Source organism: Rhipicephalus sanguineus, chromosome 2, assembly GCF_013339695.2.
Source record: "Rhipicephalus sanguineus isolate Rsan-2018 chromosome 2, BIME_Rsan_1.4, whole genome shotgun sequence".
Classification (NCBI taxonomy): domain Eukaryota; kingdom Metazoa; phylum Arthropoda; class Arachnida; order Ixodida; family Ixodidae; genus Rhipicephalus; species Rhipicephalus sanguineus.
In genome coordinates, this window is record NC_051177.1 from 116,503,543 (window position 1) to 116,510,600 (window position 7,058).

The 7,058-nt window shown below is 47.6% G+C and overlaps 1 long non-coding RNA gene across 1 annotated transcript in view; it reads left to right on the forward strand.

Moving 5' to 3' along the window:
• Window positions 1-4,613, forward strand: part of LOC119383541 (uncharacterized) — a 96,463-nt gene extending 91,850 nt beyond the window's left edge. The window contains exon 4 of the long non-coding RNA XR_007415147.1: window positions 4,242-4,613. This is a non-coding gene — a long non-coding RNA (uncharacterized LOC119383541). The remainder of the gene's footprint in view (window positions 1-4,241) is intronic.
• Window positions 4,614-7,058: the final 2,445 nt, after the last annotated feature.

Below are 7,058 nucleotides of genomic sequence, written 5' to 3' on the forward strand. Positions count from 1 at the left end.
CACCGTTAACTACTACAGCTACCACAAGGGTTCGTTTAATCATTTAGCAGGGACGTTAGTCGTCGGGGTGAAGATGTACCACCAATCATCAAAGTGGGCACATCCACGTTAAACGGTGCTGTAGCTGCCAGACATCAATATACATTGTGAAAACTCTCTTATACCAATGTACAGTAAACATTCAATTACTTCTGTAAGGGCATGCTTTACTTTCGTGTTATTCCGATACATATGACGGAGGGACCAACCATGTTTTTTTTTGTTTTTTTTCTTGCTCTGGAAGGTTCTAATGTGCTGAAGACAGCTGCTGCATATCCAGAGGGTGCACGATTGGGTTTGTTGGTAGAGCATGCTTTAAATTTCAATAGAGAGCGCATTAAAAAACAATGCGAAAAGAGTGTTCTCTCTCTCTCTCCTCTGTTCTTATTGCGCTCGTTACTTAGACAGAAATCATGCTGCAAATAACTTTTATTTATACGATATCTGCTACCAAACGCTCTTCATATTTCCCATTGTATCAGCAAAAAAAAACACTTCACAGGGTTCTTTATGCATTTGCCTAAGACAACTGGAAGGCAAAAGCCATCTTTTTTTATTGCGATAGCAATTATATGGACCGTCTCGGCTGGTTTTTGTCCGTCCCCGTCATTCACCGTAGATATATATATATATATATGAAAGTCCTAAAGAAAAGTAATTTAGAAATATGCTTCCGAAGCGCGGAATCGAACCAGGGACCTCTCGCTCCGCAGCCCGTGGCGCTAGCCACTACGCCACCAAACGCCGATCCTCGAGGGAGCTAACGGCGAGCGTTATATACACACCCTTTACCGCTGACCGGACTCAGAGACGGCAGGCGCTTATAAGCGTTTCTTCATTGCCAGCGAGATGGCGCGAGGAGCCCAACGAAGGTAGGGTGCCTTGATGCGCGTTTTGTTGCGCGTTTTGCACACATCGAGGCACACTAAACGAAGGTAGGGAGCCTACATGACCGGCCGTTTTAGGGTGATGTCCGATTTGACCCACTACATGCCGCCAACGCACCGCCGCCCGCCAAAACACAGTGTTGCCAGACCGCAACGCCGTGCTGGGAGCGGCGGCTGGCACCAATATGGCGGCGCAAAGAAAACTATGCATCTTGGTGCCCGCACTGCGTCTACTCCCGGTTGCGCTTAGTTCTCGGCAATACGGCGTCGAGCGTTGCGGTAGCGTGTTTAACGCTGCCGGTGAAGCCCTGGATGCTGCGTACCGCTCTGCACTAACCACAACAGAAAGGCCGTGCGAATGTTCCGCTTCCCAGCGAGCCCTGGTCGACGACAACTCTGGCTGGCTCAAGTGAAGCGAGACGGCTGGGAGAGTGCGTCTCGTATTTGCTCTGTGAATACTGCGTATTTCGTTCACTGTTTTTTGCTGCAGCACACATTATATGTCTTTCACGGTGTTCGCGAATGCGTAGATAACCGAAGTTGTCATTGCTGCTTCCACGCATTGCGAGTAGGAAGCCTACAAACGGGACGCGTCCGCGCGTCCGTACGGAGACGCGCTCTAGTCTGAGCTGTTGCCTCCCTTGCGTGAGTTCGCGTCAGCGTAACCTCAGTATTATGTCGCCATAGGGCCCCTTATGCCTTCGCCTAAGATGACAAGAAACAGAAAGCCTTCTCATTTCGCTCGATTATATTTATAATAATAATATCTGGGGTTTAACGTCCCAAATCGATTATATTTATCCTTACCCCGGAAGCGTTCTGCACTTAAAGTGCTTTCGCATTGCCTCCGCGATCATAGGCTTGCAACTTTTTATTTTCAACTCTCGTTGTTAAGCATTGCCTCCGAGATGGGCACACGTTTCACCAAGCGACGATGGCGTGTGATGACGTCATCATGTGAGGTCATGTGATGAACTCATCATGAAACGTTATGATCACGTCACAAATTTCGGAGCTCTATGACTTCATGATGACGTCACATGGTCGGCTCCTTGATGGCATCGATTGACATTCAGGTCATGCGACTTTCGATGCGCCGTCGGCTTGCATGCATTCACCTAACCAGCACGTGACCTCTGGCCTACCTTTATTCCGTTTTCTTGAATCATTTTTGTTGACACCGCCGCCGACGGTGTGTGGCAATATCATCATACGTGTTACGTCACAGTGATTCTCATGATGACGTCATACTTTGGTGTCATACACCATGGTATTGCTAATTGATGTATCACTCGTGTTGACGCCGATGCTGGACGCCAACGACGGTTACATTTCGCGTTGGATGCATCTAAGGCTTTCGCCTGGAAAGGGCCTTTGAATACACGGCAAGTCACTGCTAACCACGCAGATCACGAGTAACCCTTATGGAGAGCAAGATTGCTTCGCGTAGCTGGAGGGAGCGGCGGCTGGCCCCAATATGGCGGCGCACAGAAAACTATGCTGAATTTGGTGGAAGCTGGCAACAGCGTTTCCCATTGCCCGCTGGTTTTGGCTGAGTTTCTTGAAGGCACTTATTAAGATGTCTCCACCCTAAAAACGGCCGGTCATGTAGGCTCCCTAAACGAAGGTCTTTCGCTCGGTGAAGCGGCCGCGTTTGCGGAAGGAGCGCGCTGTTCAAACAGAAATAAATAACAACTGCGACATTTAGTTCGCGCTCGTCCTGTGTGTACCTGTTCGTTCGTTTCGTGCGTCCTGCTTTATGTTTTAGCAGTGCGCTTCAAGTATCGAGCTGTGACGCATGCTAGTTCACGCTCGTCCTGTGTGCGTTCTTTTCGTGCGTCTTTTGGGGTCGAGCGACGCGCTGGCAATTTCGAGCTGCTTTCCGTTCTTCGCGTTACATTTCAATTTATTTGCTATCGCATTCATTGCTTCGCCGTTGCGGCGAAACTCTGACATTTTTTCTTCACTCGATGTATTGTTCCTCTCACACTCCCTCCGAAAGATTTCTGGACATACCTGGTTTTTCACTGCCTCCAGGATCGGAGGCATTACAAGCTTTCTACACCTCACCTGGTTTTGCACCGCCTGCGTGATCGGTGGGCTGATCCCACCGATGACGTGATCATGTGACATCTCATTATGTTATTTATGTGACGTCATGATAACGTCAAGAATTTTGGTGATCTGTGACGTCATCACGTGATGATTTTTTGCATCACTCGTGTTGACGTCGCCGACGCGGGACGCTGCCGACACCGATGATCAATTTTCGCGTTTGATATGGCATCTAAGGATCGCCTTAATATGTACAGTAACCGTTCATTGTATTCAGTATCTCCGGCCAACTGTTACAACCGTGAGACCCTTTTGTACAAGGTATTACCGTAGATTAAAGCATACTTGTCAGCGTAGCATGTGCCAACAAATTGTGGATATTTTCTACTTAAAACGCCTTGCTGTCGACTCCATGTTCAGACAACACTACTCAGATAATTGACTGGGGCCCCATTCGGGCCTCATCTGCGGTCGGGCAGGGCCAGGCCGTGCCGGGTAGGTGAAATTTTTTCTCGGATTCGGGCCGGGCGCGGGTCTAGAATCACGGCCCGTGCAGTGCTTTACAAGAGGAATGCATTCTTGAACTACACCTTGAAGCGTAGACCGCGATAGCCTAATCTGGCTCCATGCTCATCGCCCTCAATCGTGTCGCAAGGAAAGGAACGTTTGTACGCGTAACATTGGCCATTTCAAACTATCCTAGAATACATAATGCAAGTGGAGTTCCGAAGTGCCTACTACGTCATAATGCTTCCATTTGGAAGTAGGCACAGTGCCCACTACGCATCCGTAAGGGGAGCAGTTCAAAGCACTGGCGTTGCACCGTGGTAATACTTGCCTCGTCATAATGCTTGCCTCGCAGAAAACCTGGGGTCGATTCTCACTCGTGCTGAAGTTTTTTATTGTTTATTATTTGCATCTGTCTTGAATTTTCGCTCACGAACAAGGCCGCGTTTTCGCCCGCAACCGTAGACGCCGACACCGGAATTTCTTCGAAACGAGCTCTTTAAAGCTATCACGTTAAAAAACATGGAAAGCCTTTTTTTCTCCAGTCTGCCCGCCTACTAGAAAGTATACCCGTGTCGATCCCTCGCGGAGGTGGCCCTAAGCCAGCGTCGCCTGACTGCAAAGCGGAATTTTCCGTTTCAACCAAGTCACGTGTATTCCACGTTAAGCGGAAATGAGGAACCAATTTTCCACTCTCATCTGTTTTCTGGAGATAACACCCGATCATTGTAAATATTCGAACTTTTTTTTCAGTACTTCCTCTACATTGGATTCCTGGCTGCTGCGTACCTGTTGTCCCTGGTCGTGAGCCTGCTGCTTGAAGCGCCTATCTTCAACGTTGAAAAAGTGCTGTTGGCTGGACGGATGTGAAAAAAAGAAAAAGCCCTAGCTGCTGTTTTTCCAACAGTAGCCTAGAGAGGCGCCGCCTCGACGTATATCAAGCCTACCCTTTAGCGCCGACTGCTGCTGGATAACACGTCGCCCACGTTTCCCCCAGATATGGCCATTACATGTTCTGAGTCGTTCATGAGCGACTGAGATGCCTCTACCGACTCAGCAGGCTTGCAGCGCAGCGCGCTTGGTGGCAGCTAATGTCTGATGAACCAGGTGTCGGATTAATAAGATGCGAACGAAGCAGCAACAGTTGTCTTGTCTTTCTTCTTCTATATTTTCCTTGGCATCACTATCTGCTGGTTTTCATTAACGTCCTGTAAAACAAAAAGAAACGAACCCTGAAGTTCTTTTCGTTCATTCATTCATAGCGAGGGCCTCGTTCGGGCAAACTTGATGCCTTGAGGTAGTATGCTATTGGTCAGCTGTCCGTCTCGTTAAAAAAATGGTGAAGCTACGTACTAATCGTGCGAAGACTAAGGAAGAGGCGGAGGTGGTGGCATTGCCCTCCTCTTTTACCTCCACCTCAACCTTACTTCACTTTCCCACCCATTGCTATACTATACTATAAAGGACAGCTCCATTAACGTGGAACCTGAGCGGATGCGAATCACCGTAATTTTTCGCTACAGACACCTCAATAGCAATGAGAGGACAGCGTCCCCTCATTTCTACAGACAGCTTCTAACACCTATCGCAGGCACCATCCACCGCAGAAACAGCTTTTCCTGAGCGAACGCGCCGTCTTATTGGCCACCTGCTTCACCGTGACGTGCGAAACCGTGATTGGTTACGACGACAGGATACGCCGACATCCTGAGCGTACAACGTGGTTCGCACCTAAAACGATCACGGGTTACATGAAGCCAACTGGCAAAGAAAGAGTGTTCCACACTTGCCGTCATGGCTGCGAGCTGCGCTGACTGGCAGTCCCAGGGTTTGCATGCACATTAATACCCCAAGGTGTGGACGAGGGGACGACCGCCGCCGTAGCTCTGCTGGTAAGAGTATCGGGCGCGTAATCTGAAGGCTGCAGGTTTGGTCCCTGCCACCGAGAGGTCTTTTCGGCCACTTTACTTCCCTCACATCTACATCGCAATTACTACAATACACTTAAAACAGCACAAATAACGTTACCCATGCCCTCCATGTGTCATCATGTCCTGGTTTTCATTAACGTTGCGTCAAACAAAAAATAAACTAGCCCTCAAAATTCGCTTGCTTCGGTCTTCCGCTGAGGGTTTCCAATGGTTCAGACGCTGCATTCGCTTATATTGCCCGAGAGTAATCATCCTTGATATGCAGCTTGAAATGTCTAAAGGTGACTAATTTCCCATAAATATGCTGGGGACAAGGGCGTCAGAACCAAAAGCTTCAAAAAGTAGCAAAACAGCCATTTGGGCTAGTAGGTATCGGTTCATCTTAAGAGTACTGAAGGGGAGGAGCAAAACAAGAGAGGGACATAAAAATGAGACAAAGTGCGCCTGTGTGGTTGGTCTCCTCTTTATGTCCCTGTTTTGTTTTGCGCCTCCTCTTCAGTACCTTCAAAAGTAGCCTTTGAAAAGTGTTCGACGCCTGGCAAAAGAAACGCACGAAATGTAGGGGTGTGCGAATATCAAATTTTTCGAATACGAATCGAATACGAATATCCACCTTCGAATATCGAATCGAATATCGAATATCAAAGGAAAAATGCCTCCACAGTAACACTATTTTATTTAACATGTAGCTATTTGAAAAAAAAACACATTAACAGCCTGACTGGCAACGAAACATACACTGCTATCTCCAGAACACAATGTCCAGGCTAGCACAATGCACATCACAACGCGAGCAAATATCACGGCACAATGAAAGTAATGACTTGATGTTATCATGAAGAAATGTGAGTTGCTTCACATGATCAGGCAGCAGGCGCTCCTTTCTAACAGAGACAACCCCCCCTGCCACTAAAAAGGCACGCTCGCTTGGAACAGAAGTGGCTGGTATACAATCTAAGAAAAAAAAGAGTATGCGTGACTCTTTTCGGAGAATTCTGACTTGCCACGTATAGGACTCTCTTTAAATAGTCACGGTGACTCTCTTGGTGGGTCAGGATCAGCTCGCTCTAGGAGAGTCCCCTGACCCTCTAGGAAGAGTGCAAAGACTCTCATCGGGAGGATCACGTTACCACTTATAGGGAGTCAGACGACTCTTGCCGGCAACGCTGCTAGGGGGGTCAAGGGACCCACACCGAAGCATCAAGCGACTCCACAAGTATTTTAAGCTACTCATTTGATCCTTGCTCTACTTTTGCGCGACTACTGTTGAAAATAGTGGAGTATTCATTCAAAACTCGTCAAAACAACACATATTTTCCAGCAAAGTTATATAGAAAGCGCGAAAAGATGGTCTGTGATTTCCAATTAAGAAGTTTGGGTATTCTTCATTTACATGCTTCTATGAGTATAGCCAACTAAAATGTGTGACTGTGATGTGCACAGTGTCATATGGTGCTAAATGAACAGCAGAAATCGCAATCATGTTTCCATATTTATTCTTTGTGATTAAGAATAAATCAAAAAGTGGTGACGGCTTGAGGCATCAGACTTGTGGCTTGCTAGGTTGTCGCTCCTGTCCAGCGTGAGCGCATGAAAAACGGTATCTGAAAAGCAGAACGTGATATTATGATGAGAAAAT